The 17,067-nt window shown below is 45.8% G+C and overlaps 1 protein-coding gene across 1 annotated transcript in view; it reads left to right on the top strand.

The window, feature by feature from the left end:
- The first annotated feature begins 1,279 nt into the window (after window positions 1–1,279).
- The window catches only part of LOC125713515 (neuron navigator 1-like), a 123,729-nt gene continuing 107,941 nt past the window's right edge, over window positions 1,280–17,067 (top strand). Inside the window, 2 exon segments of the mRNA XM_048984717.1 lie at window positions 1,280–1,561; window positions 16,370–16,432. The gene's annotated coding sequence lies outside the window, so the exon portion shown is untranslated.

The raw sequence follows: 17,067 nt of genomic DNA, 5'->3' as shown, positions 1-17,067 counted from the left end.
ATGGCGGAGTCGAAATCCACCCCCCCCCCCCCCTCCATCAAAGAGCTGAACGGACCCCCCCCCCCCTTCCGAAACCACCCTCGGGATACTGGCACAAGCACCCCTTTGTGGAAGCTCGGTATTTGTCAATTCGGGGGAGACAGAAAGGGGGCGTCGTGTGCCTGGGGGGCACGAGCAGTCTGGCTGCGACAGTGACACATCCGCCCCCCCCATCCTCCCTGCCCCGACCACCCACTCCTGGCCACACCCTGCCCCCCCGCCCCGCCCCGGCTGCACGCTCACAAACGCCGCTGCCACCCCACGCGAGGCTGCAGTCTAGACAGCCGCTGATGTCTTTGTTTCTCGGCAACGAGCCCCCCCACACCCCCATCCGTATCCTGCAAGAAGCTTCCGGAGAGCGACTCGGAGCTACCGACAAAGCGATGCCGACGGCTGCCCCCTTCGGACGGGCAGAGCCGGGTTGCGGGCGCGGGGCTGAGCCGTGAGTACGACGCGTGCCGTGCTCCACTGAACGCCTGGCACAGGCAGGGGGCACTGCAGGGGATCACACTCATCCCCCTCCCCTCTCCAAAAGGGTCTCCTGGACTGGCTGGGCTGGAGCCGCACCGGCATGAGCTGAGCTGCAGGTTTGTGATGCTGGTTCTGGATTTCAGGTCCACCTTTTGTTGTATTTAGATGCATCTTCTGTAATTTGCATCTTTGCCATGCATATTCTAACGATCCGGATTGCATTAGTATTCTGTGGCAGCGTTCTGAGGCTCCTGTAATTCATCTTCTTCTAACTGGCCTATAATGATCCAGGAGAGATGCTGCTCGGTGCACCTGAGGACTCTCTGTAACCCTAACACTCTCTCTTTAGCACTAAAGTGTGTCAGATACAGTCAGCATCAGGCTGTAAGTCCCACCATGCAAACTCATCTCGCGCAGACCGTGCGTCAAGGTCCGCCGAACTCGCCGAAACGATACAAGTAGTCGATTTATTAGCAAATTTGAAAGAAAAATTTTGAGACTTATCTTTTTCACTGTGGAAATGCTAAGTGTGGGTTTGCGTTTGGGTCTAGAACTCTGGCTTCTGAAGAGACATTAAAATGCACCGATTTCGGTTCTGCTACTATAACATGCCGGTGCTCGTTTCCCAAACCGTCTGCCAGGCAAAGTTCAGCTGAGGTGAGAGGCAGGGACACGAGAAGTGAGAAAAACAAGACAGAAAGAGGAACTCGAACTTGAAAACAGTTAGCAGGCCACTTCTCATTTCTTTTCGTGATCTCCTAATTGGTGGCTCAAGGGCCCTATTTTTAGTCTTTATAAAACAGACTCTTTGTTCACTCTGAATGTGTATCTGCGATGTGCACGCGTGTGTGCATGTGTGTGCATGTGCGTGTGTGTGTGTGTGTGTGTGTGTGTGTGTGTGTGCACAACAACGAGAGACACATCTTGATTCAAACTATAGAAGAAAATGTCTCCATTCTGCAGGGAGTTTTCTTAAAAGACTCAATAGGTCAATGGAATTGAAAGCACCGCCTTTCAGCTCAAAGATAAAACCTGCAGCCAAGTGGACTGAGTAAGTCAGCAGAATTCCTCCTCTTTCAGCCAGAGTGTGACCGTCTACCTGCTATTTCAGCTTCTTGCTGATCTTTCTTCGTGTTCACTGGCACCATTGAGTGAAAAGACTGTAGTGGTTTGTGACGGAAACTCGCAGTTGACTGCAATTCCGCTGAAAAGGAACATATGTTCGGCAGTAAGGTGACTGTGTGTTTTATTTAGATGTGGTGCAGGCAATCGAGAAATACTTGTTCACATTTACGTTTTTATAGGTGTAGAATACTATATATATATATATATATATATATATATATATATATATATATATACAGTACTGTGCAAAAGTCTCAGGCAGGCAAAAAATTGTTTAGATTATCCTCCTGTTGGTGTAAAACTATATTATGCCTGTTAAAGTGCGTCAGCTTAGCCATTTCAGAACCTCTGCTAAATTCATCCTAATATTTGCAGCGACCGTCCAGTGCAGCCATGTATTTTTTGACTTGGCCACTAGCACAACTCATACAGCTGGTCAATCTGCCACTGACTTTTTAAACCAGTATATTTAATTATTTAACTGAGCTGTTGGTGAAATTTAACCAAATCATGGAACGGCTGAGGTGCCCCTGAGGAGATGTTTGGGAACTGAAGCGGTGTTCATCTAGCCGTCCAACTAGATATCAGTAACTTTTTAGAAAACAGAAGAAGTTATTACTAGTTTTTATTGTGTTACTCGTAATTTGCACATGTTCTAATGTTAAATTGTGTTTTTTGTTCTAAGCCAAAGTACATTTGCTACCCAGATAAACAGCTTTAAACATTTCTTTGGACTGCCTAAGACTTTTGCACAGGACTATATATATAAATTTAATTTGTTTTTCAAACAGACCTCATGTGATTTGACAGTAGAAGCAAAGTTTGTACTTCTGTCTACTTCATTCTATCCTTATTTTAAACACAAAAAATGTTTGTTTTGCCGTAACATTAGAATCTTATGCCTCATTGTCAGCTCAGCCATTTCATAAGTGTTTGCGGTTACCCATGCAGACCACTAGTAAACCTTGCTTGTCTAATGACGAAGGTCATTAAGGCTAATAAAGTGAGCTGGTTGTGAAATGTAACAAACAAATGGTGTAGCTAGGGTGCCCTAGACAAGTGCTTTGGAGCATTTTTGGTTACTTTCGGTTATATTATAGTTCATTCAGAGATATTCGCATGTTAGTGTGTTTTGTTTCTGAAAAGCTATGCGCTGACTGTACTGCCCGGATAAATGACTTTAAACATAAGTTCTTTAATGGCCTAAAACCTTTGTGTGGAACTGAACTTGGTAGCACATCTCTACAGTAATACGCCCTAAAATACAGTGCATGGTCAAGCTTCCGGAAATGACCACATCCTCTGTGGTGATAAATGCCATGGTGTTATATTTAGCTGAATGTCCATATTATTTATGGCTTCCTAAGTAGGGGGGCACAGTGACCTCACACCTCCAGGGAGGGGGGTTTGAACCCCACTGTCGTGACTCTGAACTGAAAAAGTGGTTAGATGATGGATGGTTTCCTAAGCAGCGTACAGTGTGGCCACAGTGGTCACTGATGGACAGTGCCCCCCCCCCCCCCCCCCCAAGACAGGAGGCCTGTGTCTGTTTGTCCCACCTCTTCCTGCTACTGAAAAAAATAAACTTTCTGTGGTGAGTAGAAATATGTATATTTTGTTGATAAGTGGTTACTCAGGTAAACTGCAGCTTGTTCATAGCTTCCAAAGTGTCCTTTTTTAATCGTTGAACTAGCTTCCATGTGACATTGTGATTCATCAAGAGCCACTCGACTGCTGCACAGCTAAACGCATGGAGATTTAACTTACCAGAGACAAACAGTGGCTTGTTCAGAACACGTCACATGGAACACATCACATGAGCAGATATTGGTCATGTGATGTGTTCTAATACTGGAGGGAAGTGTAGAGTCAGCAGTGAGAAGCAGCACTGGGTGAAAAGCAGCTAGACGGTCTCAGGCAGCCCTCCTGGCTTCTCTCCGGCCATGTAACTGGTGTTTTATCTGCCCGCATTTTAGAAGGTTCAGAAGTGAGCTTGTGGATTCCACAGTTTTGCATGCCAGTTCAGGCCCTTCTGAACTGAAATACAATGTATTATAATATAGGTCAACACAGTCACTGAAAACAGACGAGCAAAACTCTTGATAATAATTACAGAACGGTTTCAGAACTGATCCTCGATTTGTGGTTATTCTGAAGGCTTCCTCTCAGACATTTTAGCATCACTCTGTCGTCATCAGTTTTCCTAGCAGGGGAAAACCTTCAATTGTGCCATGGAAGCAGCCCTAATGGGGGTATTCAGCCTCATTGGCAAGTGCCCAGCGAGCTAATGAGATATCCTCCCATCTTTCCGTGCTATCTTTAGCTGCACCCATTAGTATAATGACCGTGGGCATGTTTGGGAAGTGGGGGTTCTCCAAGGGGACCTCCCTCCTGCTTCGCTCTGCCGGCTGATGACGTTTGGGGTCTTAAGGAGAGTATGAAAGTACAGCTAGCATTTTATGGTTCGGGACACGTGATCTTCTGAACCCTAAGAGGCATGCGAAGGCATACCGGTCATAGACTGAAAGGGTGCACATAGAGTCTCTGTCCAGTAGAGGGCAGCAGACAGCTACATGGAGAAAAATTATGAGTTGCAGTCCAGGTAATCAGAAACCAGACCATAGAGTCATATTGTAAATTATTACCCAGAATCCCCCCTAAAAACAAAGTATGTACAGTACGGCAGAAGAAGTGAAAGCTTCGGTATGTGAAGACAGTTTGCCTTTTTTGTGCCTGACGCCAAAGTGGTCACGTTCATCCGCCTGTCTGGGCCAGCTGGCAGCTCTGCCAGTGACGAGGATGTGAGTCGGCTGCAGCTGCGGCAATGCAGCTGATTTCAACTGACTCGTACTTCGGAAAATCGCTCTGCTAAGCGCTGGGTGATACAGAAAAAGAGGCGAAGTAGCACTTAGCGTCACAGTGCAGTCTGCTAATCGAGCGAACAAGCAACGAAACAAATAAATATTAGGTACAAGACGCCTGCGAAGCAGCCTCATTATCAGCTAAAATAATAACAAGGATCGCGGCACTTACTGTCACTGCAGAGAGATTAGCGGCTATACGATTAGCGTGGGTGTTAGCCTGGAAGCTACATCTCGCTGTGCTGGCCTGCGTGCTCACGCTGTGCGTTGCTCTATCCTTCTTTGATGGCACTCAGGACCACAGCAGTAGGAAGCAGGTAGCCGCAGAAAAAGGAAGAACGTGACCTGACCTGAAGCTGCTACTAATGGCCGAACGGCAACACCGAAGCCTTTGCTCAAGAAAGAAGACTTACTGCAAGTGCAGAATGTCAACTGTCACATAACTGGTTGTCCGACTCCCAGGCTCACCCAAGAAGTCTTGCGGCAAATCTATAATATTACATTATACATACAACATGCATGTAGATGCGTGTGCAGACGTGTCTCGAATTGAAAATTTCACTCCAGGAAGCTGACCAAAGTTGGCAGCCTTGCAACGGTGCTGCTGAGGAGGACACAAGGCTCTAAGCCGTGGTTCTTACCCAGAGCCGCGCAGAAAGAATGCTCATCTGTGTGAATTAGTAACAATATTGGAGGTGCTGCTTTTGATCGGGTCAGTGCTTATGGCCGGAATGTCGCTGCTTCCAATGGCAGTCAGCAGAGTGATGTCATCGTTGGGCCCATAACCCCAGTTGCTCCCGGGATCGTCTGACCCAGCTTTCTTGAAAAAAAAAAAAAGTGCATTATTTTGGATAAAAGTGTCTGTAATTATTAAAATACATAAAAATGTCAAATGCTCCTCATGTGTCTGTGTCTAGAAGTTCAGTGTGAAAGTAGTTGAAACCGGAAGGCAAAGAGACAGATTATACACGGTTGTCTAAGAAAGCCACAGATTCTTCTGTCGTATAATGCTACGCTTACATAAATAAACGCGCAGGAATGTGTTTACGGGGCCCGTGATTAGAACCTCTCCCCCACCGGTCCTGCATCCTCTGACCCGTTATTACTCTGACTGTAATTGCTGTCCCTCTCTGCCTCCCGTCCCCCAGAGAGGAGTGTGCTTGACTCAAATGAGAGAGGACGCCTTCACAAGTACAGCTGCATGCCTTTAATTATCTCCTCTGTCGCTCGTTAAGGCCGCTCTCCGGCATTTAAGCTCGCTGGGGTATCTCGCCGTCGAATTCTCCGGTCACGCTAATCTTTGCCCCTTTCGGTGGAGCTTGTACTTAGACACCTGCTGCCCTCCCCCCCCCCCCCCCCATACCATTTAGCCAGAATTAGAATCAGTGCGACACCATATTGTTTTCCCAAATAGATGTTTAAAATATGACCCCCCCCCAATGGGACTCACTTTGGTCTCACATAAGCACATCCTGGGATGCTAAAGCTAGCCCTCAGGGCTAATTAGCCATGAAATGGGAATGTGAAAGTAATGGCAAACGTTAGCCTAATGTAATGATTTACATCAGCATCGGAACTGCATCCCCCCAACAAAGAACACCTTTAAGACGTGATTAGCAAGGAAAATACTGCTTATCAATGCCATGGGAAAGTGTTAGCGCAGCGTTAGCTACATAGCTACCTTCCTTCACTGTGATCCCCCTTAGGCACCTGGAGGAGCAAGAAAAACATGCATTCGCGTGGGGCCCACAGGTTCAGCCCCCCCCCCCCCGGCCACAAACAGTTACTACATGAAATATTAAGTAAATGTGTTCCTTATTTAGGAGATGCTAATGCAAATGTGATCCGCTAACCAGCTAGTTAGCCAGAAGCTTCTGACTCTACCCCCTGGCTATTTCTTTAGTTTTTGAAACATCTGGGGGGCGAAAATGACTTTTTGAGGGGGGGGGCAAAAACATCAAACCCAGCCTTGGGGTTGGGATGAGTCAAGCGCCGAGGGTGCGAGTTACTGATGGTGCATCACACAGGGAGCAGGAGGAACATTCAGTTTGACCAATCGATGTGGAGTCAGAGTGGGTGTGGGGGGGGGGGGACGGTGGTTGTCCCCTGGATCTGTCGTGGCTCGGCTCAAGTCAGTCGTGCAGTCAGCAGGTCCATTTGATAATGAAGGCTGGGGCGAGGGGGGGGGGGGGGGTGTTGGTCTGCGGCAGTGGAGGAGTTTTCAGTTTTTGGAACAGAAGCAGGAGGTGCACAGTGAAGCTCTTCTCCCCCCAGAGGGAGATGACCACATTTCGACAGTTTTGGTGCCATCCGTTCGTTATAATCTATTACAGCAGAGGTGATGTAATAAAGAGGTGGGCATTGTGGCTGCACTTGGTTTGTGCCTGTAATAGAGCAGAGGGCTGGGATCGGATTGCACATCGGTCCGCAATCCGGCTGAGTCAGCGTTATCGGCGACGGATGACTCAGGGTACAGGATTCCAGCGTAAGCTTAGAGAGCCTTTCACCTACGCTGGAGAGGAGGTCCAGGTTGCTGCGCTCCTTAATTGCACATTAAGTGAGTACAATATACTGTAAACAGTATTAATGGCTGTGAGCTGATATATGATATCGAATGTTGTGATTGGTTCTGCATGTGGCTCAATAATTTATGGCAATTTGCTCTAATGAGTCAACCAATCGCAAGTCACTGTCAAAACTATGTAGCATGTTCATAGAAAAGGTTAATAAACATAATATGATATAGATACAGAGAATAGTAAGTGTATACAGACGATTATCATCTGTTATTGATTGAGTCGTTATTATTATGGAATATGTTGTTAGGGAATTTTCTGCTTTCTCAGAGTTCAAGATAATAAATGAAGAGGAATTACTTTTTAGTGCAAAACTCTTTTCCCTAAAACACGGCAGAAACAAAAGGTTTGATAAAGTCCACTTCATTGATTCAGTGTCAGGACCCAGGATTTCCGTGAAAGGGTCTAAACCCAGACCCAACCCGGTGCTTCCACTGGGGGAATCCCTGCTCGGCGGCTATGACGCCTTTCCTGGTTCCTCCGGTTCTCCTCATATCTGCCAATAAAGGAGCGGAGACATGGATCAGGGAGGGAAAAAAACATCCTGTTATTTCTCCAGTGGACTTCAAACAATGAAATTCCGAGATACGGGGTGCTTTCAGTTAATATCTGCATGCACTTTCAGCATTTCAGGTAGGCAAAACACCAGGCGGCTGGTGAAAATGACTTAACTGAATGTATGTGCCTTAAATTAGCATTTATATTCTCATCTGATAACGTGTTTTTAATATCCTAACAACTTAATGAAAAAGGGAGCTTTGTGTTTTTGGTGCTGAATGAGCTTTTGTTCTTTAGCGTCAGGTCTTGGGCTCCCGACTCTATGATAACATTTTTTTATTGGGTGAGATTTCAGGTACGGATGTTGCTTGCAGAAGTTCTTTCTAGTACTCTGGGCTGAGCATGTGCTAAGCTGTGTCAGTGGTCTAGCTGATCACAGCTATGTATTTTACGGAACGTATTTTGGATCAAAGGTATAACATTTGGGTCCCTCCTGGGATTTGAACTAACAACCTTTGGGCTGTGACTCGATGCCCTTAACTACAGAGCCCCTTGCTTTTGAGTATTTGATCATCCTCCACAGCTAACTACCAGCTTCACATCCTTAGCTAGGGAAGCTGGGAGTAACTTTGGGATCAGCGTTTAAAGATAATTTTTTATTGAATCTGCCGGCTTAAGCTTCTTTTCAGGTACAGATACCGGAGATGGGCAGTAGGTGGCAGCACAGGGTAAGTATGAAACTGTAGAATGAGGCAGGATTGGGGTGCTGCAGTATGCTGTGTCCTTCAGGGACAGACGGACGTGCTAGCCTCGGAGAAGCATGGTCTGCTTCTATCTGTGCACTCCTCAGAAGCAAGTGCTAAACTGCTAGCTATGCCACCGTGTTGTAAATTGATGACGAGCAAAGTACAGTCCTCTCTGTGCTGAGAAGCAGTTGATGTATGAGGTTAATGTCTCGGGAGTGAGAGCATCCTTTTCTCTGCTCCTTCGCTAAGCCTCCGGGTAGCCAGTGCCTCTCCGCAGAAGCATGACACATGCCTGCTGGGAAGTCTTCCTCGTGCTCGGAAGTCCCTGCCATGTAAAAGCAGTCCGGTGACATGGCAGATTACGGGGTGGGCTAAATCCAGCTAGCGTTACCAAGTCAGACAGGTAGCTGTGTGGATGCTAAATCGGGACAGGGGGTGGAGCCTAACACCGCTCTCCCGCAGCAGCAGCTGCCGTTTGCTAATGTTCTGCTGAGCTCTGCATTTCAAACATGCTGCATTTCAAAAGAGCGGCACACGCGCTGAGGTACTTAATGAACTGCACTCATCTTCCAGGCTAATTGCACGTCATTAACTCTTTAAAATAGCTCCATCACACAAACAGGAGCCTGCTCTCCTGAAGAAACGACATTTTCTGGTTTCTCTTTGTCCTCTTCAGTTGCTGAGATAAGCTGAAGACGACGCCGGTGTCCTATATCTCAAGGTGGAAATTTGCATAGTAGCTAACCTCAGGATTGGCTGGTTGCATCACTGGGCCTTTCGGACCAATAGCATTTCTCGCTGTCATGACTTCCCTGGAGGGTTCTTGCACAATCAACAAAGACAGAAAGAAGGAGGTCACTAACTTAGAAACCGCTGGATCTGCAAATTAAAATAATTTGCCTTGAATAAAATCCTAGGGTTACCGTATTTGGTGAGACAAAAAAGAGGACATGTTAGGCGAACAGAATATTAATGAGGTTTTACGTTCACCAACCAATCAGGTAGCACTTCTCTGATGAATATTAATTAGCTTTTCCTAACCACCCTATAAATTGAAAATTAGTTTTTTGAGGAAACCCAGACGTATGGTAGCCTACAGGTAGCTCTCATTTTAAAATCCACACACAATTGACACATTATAAGTGCATACGAGTCGTTTTCAACAAAAGTTACAAAACACTAAGCTTAAGTTTGTTAAACTTCAAGCAGACAGTGGGATTCACTGTTAACACGAAAACCTTTTCCTTTACTTGGTACTCCACTGTAACTGGCAATTTTGGATTATACAGGTTGCAGCGCTAAACCCAGACAAATCTCTGATTTTTGAAAAACCGCCTAGATGCCCAGACTGGGGCCCAAAGAGATGTCCGGGGAAAACGGGACTTATGGTAACCCTATAAAACCTTAACTGGAGCACGAGTGGCTAAATTTATTGGTCTTTGTTGGGTTTTAGAGCAATGTTTGATCCAATGGCTGTTTGAATGTTTGCTTTCTATGACACTTTTCAGATGTATCAGATGGCATCTACAAAGACCAAAATCATACTTTATTGATTAGGCTTAGTTGCTTTAATTCAGTGTTATACACTCCTGATAAGAATCATCAAGGATAAAGAAGACTGGATTTTAGAGAGTAGTTTGGGAGGAAATATCATTGACAAGGACCAATTATCTTTTTGTCAGCATACTTCTAATTAAAATATGCTGCTACCAGCCCTAATGGATTTTAGGTTTCAGGTCATAAATTTCTAAAGCTCTCATATTTCTCCCTGCCAGAATACCACCTGAGACTTCTTTTTATAGAAGCAGTCATTTATCAAGGTGGTCCAGCACTATCAATGTCCCGTGTAGAGCAGCCGGTACAGCACTATGAATGTCCTGTGTAGGGCAGCCGGTACAGCACTATGAATGTCCTGTGTAGAGCAGCCGGTACAGCACTATGAATGTCCTGTGTAGAGCAGCCGGTACAGCACTATGAATGTCCTGTGTAGAGCAGCCGGTACAGCAGTATGAATGTCCTGTGTAGAGCAGCCGGTACAGCACTATGAATGTCCTGTGTAGAGCAGCCGGTACAGCACTATGAATGTCCTGTGTAGAGCAGCTGGTACAGCACTATGAATGTCCTGTATAGAGTAACCGGTACAGCACTATGAATGTCCTGTGTAGAGTAACCGGTACAGCACTATGAATGTCCTGTGTAGAGCAGCCGGTACAGCACTATGAATGTCCTGTGTAGGGCAGCCGGTACAGCACTATGAATGTCCTGTGTAGAGCAGCCGGTACAGCACTATGAATGTCCTGTGTAGAGCAGCCGGTACAGCAGTATGAATGTCCTGTGTAGAGCAGCCGGTACAGCACTATGAATGTCCTGTGTAGAGCAGCCGGTACAGCACTATGAATGTCCTGTGTAGAGCAGCCGGTACAGCACTATGAATGTCCTGTATAGAGTAACCGGTACAGCACTATGAATGTCCTGTGTAGAGTAACCGGTACAGCACTATGAATGTCCTGTGTAGAGCAGCCGGTACAGCACTATGAATGTCCTGTGTAGGGCAGCCGGTACAGCACTATGAATGTCCTGTATAGAGTAACCGGTACAGCACTATGAATGTCCTGTGTAGTGTAACCGGTACAGCACTATAAATGTCCTGTGTAGAGTAACCGGCGCAGCACTATGAATGTCCTGTGTAGAGTAACCGGTACAGCAGTATGAATGTCCTGTGTAGTGTAACCGGTACAGCACTATGAATGTCCTGTGAAGTGTAACCGGTGCAGCACTATAAATGTCCTATGTAGAGTAGCATGTACAGCACTATGAATGTTCTGTGTAGAGTAGTCGGTACAGCACTATCAATGTCCTGTGTAGCGTAACCGGTACAGCACTACGAATATTCTATGTAGAGTAACTGGACCAGCACTTAAAATGTGGTGGGTGGAGATGATGGGGAGATGTGAAGCTTCGACAGAGGATGGCTTTGCTCTGCACCATCACTGAGTAAGAGTTTAAATGAGTATCATACAGAGAAGCTTGGGTCAGGCTCCCTGGACAAGTATGGCACATAAAATGTAACAGCATGTCATCACATGCATGAAGTATTATTACAGTATGTGTGATAACAGCGGATCCAGCCAGGGTAACAGGATAATCCGGTTCTATTTCACCAGACATGCAGAGGCTCTGATAAACCCAGTTGTGAAATGCGTTTTCTTTGCCTGCCAAGCCCTCCATCCAGCTCCACAATATATTGTTTACTTAATTCTTGTGTGATACACTGATATTGTAGTGTCACATGATTTGTCATGTAAATTTATGGGAGGCGTTGGTGCCTGTGAGAAGCATGCTCTGAAATTCCCCCGTCAAATACCCAGAGCTGAGAACCTCCCGGAAGCCTGCTGGCTGGGCGTGTAGAAACTCAGTATAATACTGACCTGCTGTCATCATCACTGGGTATGGAGCCTTAGGTTCATGTCAGCAGAAACACTGATGTTCATCTCACAGGATTTACAAGGTCCATGGTGACAGGTGAGTCCACTGATTGGAATAGAGGGAGATCTGTAGCTGATGTCACTCTTGGGAAGCATATTTTTTGGGTGATGTGTGGCTCAGCAGATTAGGATGCTGTGCTTGTGGTTATAAGGTTGTTGGTTCAAATCCCAGTGTTGATTTTACTGACTAGCATAAGACCCTTAACTCCCAATCCATCTAGGGACTGTCTGACTCTGTTTATTCAGAATGTATGTAACCTGTGAAATTAATGCAATGTTTAGCTATGTCAAATTAATTTTAGCAGTCCATGGTGTAACCCAGCGCAGAAACCTTTCAGACAGCCCTTGCTAAAAAAAAGTATAAAGTTCCCTTTTTTAAGTATATTTCTTGGGACTAAATTGGCCCACGTTTAGTTTATTAAAGTATATACTTTAAGTGTATTTATTTAGTAATATTAGTTAGTTCTCTTAGTCACTCAAAATGAACAAATATTGTTTTGAATGCCAAAGTTAAAGATAAGATACATTTTACATATAACCTAGACTTTTCTCAATACATGTCAGTTTAAGCCAGGTATACTTAAGTCAGACTTTGTTTAGTATATCTGTTAAGTACATAAGAAGTTTATTGAGAGTATACTTACTTACATACTTATTTTTAGTTTAGGAACTTATAATACCCTTACACTTAAGAATATACTTCTTTTTCATAAGGGAGGAGTAACATGCATAATCTGGAGTTAATTATTCTGACAATGTGCAGTGTGCTTATCATGCTAGCTACAGCGCTAGCCAGAGACAGCTGCTAAGACCAGTGTGATTTCTTAGGTTAGCCTTAGCGCTAAGCAGCTAAGACTGGTGTGCTTTGTCAAGCTAGTCTCAGCACTAGCCGGAGGAGAGCTAAGAGCAGTGTGCTTTGTCAGACAGCAGGTAAGAGCAGTGTGCTTATTATGCTAGCTACAGTGCTAACCAGAGACAGCAGCTAAAATCAGTGTGGTTTCTCAGGTTAGCCTTAGTGCTAAGCAGCTAAGAGTGGTGTGCTTTGTCAGGCTAGCCTCAGCAGTAGCCAGAGGAGAGCTAAGTGCTTATCGCAGCTCCTGGAACCCAGGAAACGTCCATCTCTAATCCCTGCATCTGTTCACGGGGGTTTGTTCCCTTTCAGAATAAGAGACTGATTAAGCAACAGCTCACAGCCTAAAGATTTAACAGGGATAAAGAGTTTCTTTCCAGTGCGATTAGCGTGAGCTGAAAGACGCAGCAAAGTCCCCGACAACCGGATTTGTTCTGTTGGGTGACTTTTATTTTTTTTATGTGATTTTGTCTTCCAATGACATTTCGTAGTAGGTGAAGGAAGAAAGAGTATCGACAGTTGAATCCTTTTGTTTTGCTGGTTACAGTTTCTGCATGTTGAAAGGTGGCTAGATTCAAAGGGAAAAGGGGAAAGGTTTGACCCGGGGCGGCTTATTGTATATATTATGATAGCAGGGAGGCCAGTCCAGTCCACTTAATGTGGTGAAGAATGGAAGTGGAGGATATACACTATATGGCCAAAAGTATGTGGACACCCTTATTAATTGGAGGAATTGCCTAATTAAGCCAAACCCATTGCTGACACATTTGTATAATTAAGCACACAGTTACATTATATGCTGCAACAAACATCAGCAGAGAATGGGTGGTTGTACAGAAGAGGTCAGTGACCTTCCACTTGGCACCATCATAAGACACCATCTTTCCATCACTTTGCCGCATTCCTGCCCTGCTAGAGCTGCCCGTGTCAACCGCAAGTAAAGTGATAGTTAAGGTCAAAATGCCAGTGAGTAAGTTCAGCTGCGAAGTGGTCGGCCACATGAGCTCACAGGATGGGACCTGATCGCCCAACATCCAACCTGAATGGCAGCAAATCCCGCTAGCTATGCTCAGCTATCTAATGAAAAGCCTTCCCAGAAGAGCAGAGGTCACTACAGCAACACAGGGTGGATCAGCTTCATATTAATACCCTTAGTTTCAGAATGAAGCATTGGACAAGCTGGTGTCCACATAACCTTTAGCCATGTAGTGTACAAAGGTATCAGCTGTAGGAGGAAGAACCAGATCAGGGGTCCATGTACTGTATATGTCATCAACAAAAACATGTAAATGTGTCATTCAGGGTATATTGGCAGCAGCCCTTGTGTCATTATGCTGATGTTCATCTATAGCTCCATGAACTGATCTCGTATCTGGTCTGTAAGTCTTTAGAAACAGTGCTGTTTATGACACTCACTGCACATGTTCTGGGGGCATTTCAACATTTTATTGCGTACATCTAAACTGGGACAAACATTTCATTATATGCTGTTGTGTTGCTTAGTTGTGCTGTCACACCTATCAGCCAGTGGCATTTAGTGGCTCAGCACTGATTCACAGGTAGATGTGTGTAATCCCTGTCATGGACAAAAACATCCAGAAGTCCTGAAATTAAAAGGTAACATTTAGAAAATAATTCATAGATATATAAACCCTGAAAAAGCTGCTTAGACAAACAATGTATTTTCACCCAACGGCTTTGAGATGTCAAGGGCAGGCAAATTACTTGACCGCCCCATACTGAAAACCCCCTGCTCTAGAGAAGAAAATGCAAGCAATCCACGGTAGTGTATGATTTAGTAACTTAGAAATCCGCACATACTTTGAAAAGAAATGGTCGTGTCAGGAAGTGCATGTGGGTGGGATTGGAAGTTTTCCTTTGGAAAAACAGAAACCATCTAGAAAGATCACGCCAGGCACCAGCGGGTCCCATGTTTTGAACCAGTCAGGGGTGTACAGTATGGGATCCATGCCTCCTTCTGCTTGGATTCCACCATGCCATCCTTCCCTGGTTACCTTAGCGACTTCTCTCATGATTGCTTGGGGCTGGGACTGGCAGAGTGGTCTACCCCAAGCAGGCTCCAGATGCCTGCACGCAGTGAGACCACCAGGTCTGTGGAGTAGAACGGGAAGGGAACCGACTGTGAGGCGTGTGTGTGGAGCAGATGGTGATCTAAGGAAATAATGCAGATGAGGATGCCGGTCCATGTTTCCATTCCATCCATCCCCAAGGTGCAGAACAGGGGTATATACAGGGGCGGGGCCACTGGTGCACTGACCCCAGTGGAAAGCTGATTGGCCCCTGGAGTGCCCCCTCTGTTGTCATTCATCAATTCAAAACATATCATTGGCTAATGATAAAGCTGACCCCTCTGTATGAATTATGGTCCCTCTTACGTGGCCAAAAAAATCCCTAAATTGCTCGGGGTGGAGAACCTCTTTCGATTTCACTTAAGTGGATCTCGTTTAGTGTTCTTTCTTCTGGGGCACTTGAGGATACATCTGTACATGATGGCTGATTGCGTTGGTCTCAGGGGGTCAGGGCAAAGTGACAGACAATGGTGGCGAGCCAGGCACACACAGGAAAGGCCATCCTCTGCCAGCGATAGGGTTCATTTTCTTTGAAAGACCTTGTGATCGTCACAACAGACCTGACTCACTGGCTGGTGACTTGTCCACACTGACTATCTCTTTGTGTGCCCAGCTCTCTCTCTCTCTCTCTCTCTCTTTCTCGCTAGTCCTCTCAACGGCAACACAAGGCTCTTAGGAAATATATCACAGGATTTGTCCAACTGCCGTTGCTAGCAGCTGGCACTGGGCACGCAGACATGTGCGCTGGTCGCTGGTCAGACTGTTCGTCTGCTTCTTCCTCGCGCTCAGGGAGAGGAAAGACCGGCTTTCCGCGTAGGCAGGGATCGCCTGGGGGCTCTGGTGAGAATTTCTTGCGTCATCTAATCACAGGCGTCCACCTGAGGAATGGAGAACATCCAAGACGGCGATACTCACCCAACGCTGGGATGCCTCAGGGTGCGGCTGGTTTCTTACAGGGATCCTTCATGGTCACCGAATTCCTCCTCTTTCGCTGCCTCGCCCACCAGCGATCCCTATTTCTCTTAAGTTCTGCATTTATTTTCCGGCAAACGGCTTGTTCGTTTCATGACATTCATATAGGTGCAGGGAGGGCTCCAGGCATTCAGAACAATCTGGAAAAATGTGCCTATTGACCAGAGCACAGCGGCTACATTCTTGCTGATGGCTTACTATACAGCCAATGGGCAAGACTAGCCCAGTTTGCTAGCCCAGTATTTAGTAGAGCGGGTGTATTAAGACTGAGCTTTACTGTTGGCCCATGAGAGCAATTTTTTGTGCATTCATGGGGCTGCTCAGGGGCTGTTGTTGATTAAGCCACGAGGACATGGTATTTCAAAGGGACACTGCTTCATATCCTCCATATTGGCAGCAGCTTGCTTCCTGAGGCCTGAAATGCATGATGGGAAAATTGCCCGTGTCTAGACAACTGTGTGCTGGTGAAAACAGAACTTGATTAATTTAATAGAAATAGGCAGCCTGTGATTTATTGTGTCTGTCTGCAATACTTTATTAAGCCTTTTCTTAACTTGGGTCAGTGAAATTCCCAGATATATAAAATCTGTTGAGCTATGTGTGTAATAATTTTCCCTCTGCAGAATTAAACTCAGAAATTCTTCTCTTTCCTCTAGGTGACATTCTGGCCGTGTCCTTGAAGAATCTTCCAGATCCTCCTCTTCTCCGGCTTTTGGATGGTAAGCACCGGTTCTCAAGTCCTTACTCAGGGGCCCAATGGTAAAATCATTCCGCTCGCAGGTTCAAATCCCAGGGTCAGCAGAGTGATGTCACCATTTGGCCCCTGAGCAAGGCCCTTAACTCCCATTTGCTCCAGAGGCTTGGCTGACTCTGCATTCGCTTTGGATAAAACTGTCTGCCAAATGAATAAATGTAATTGTAGATCATTATAGAAGCCAATGTGTTTCCATTGTGCTCCTGCATGTCTGATCCCATGGAGTGTGAATGGACTTTGGATACACTTCTCTGTGTTGTTATGTAAATGAAAAATGGCTACCAGGCTTGTGCCGGTGATGTTCGGGGAGACATTATATAGACCTCCCTTATCCCTGACATCACTTATCATACCAGGATCCAGAGCTTTTGTTTCTTCTTCATAACTCTCTTGGACAGCAGATATGCAGACCTTCAATCCCACAATACATCGCTTGCAGCTCAGGTCTTCACCGGCATCCTGTCGAAGATGCTTTGGCCGGCTCTACCTGCAGCTCACCTGTCTCTAGGACCCTTGCGAGACTGGCCTCCTTCGCTGAGAGGGCAAGCCGTGGCTGTCCGTTGGGCAGCTGATGGATATCTGTGGCGGTTATAGATGCCT

This window comes from Brienomyrus brachyistius, chromosome 18 (assembly GCF_023856365.1).
Source record: "Brienomyrus brachyistius isolate T26 chromosome 18, BBRACH_0.4, whole genome shotgun sequence".
Lineage (NCBI taxonomy): Eukaryota > Metazoa > Chordata > Actinopteri > Osteoglossiformes > Mormyridae > Brienomyrus > Brienomyrus brachyistius.
This window is presented reverse-complemented; position numbering and strand designations above follow the sequence as displayed.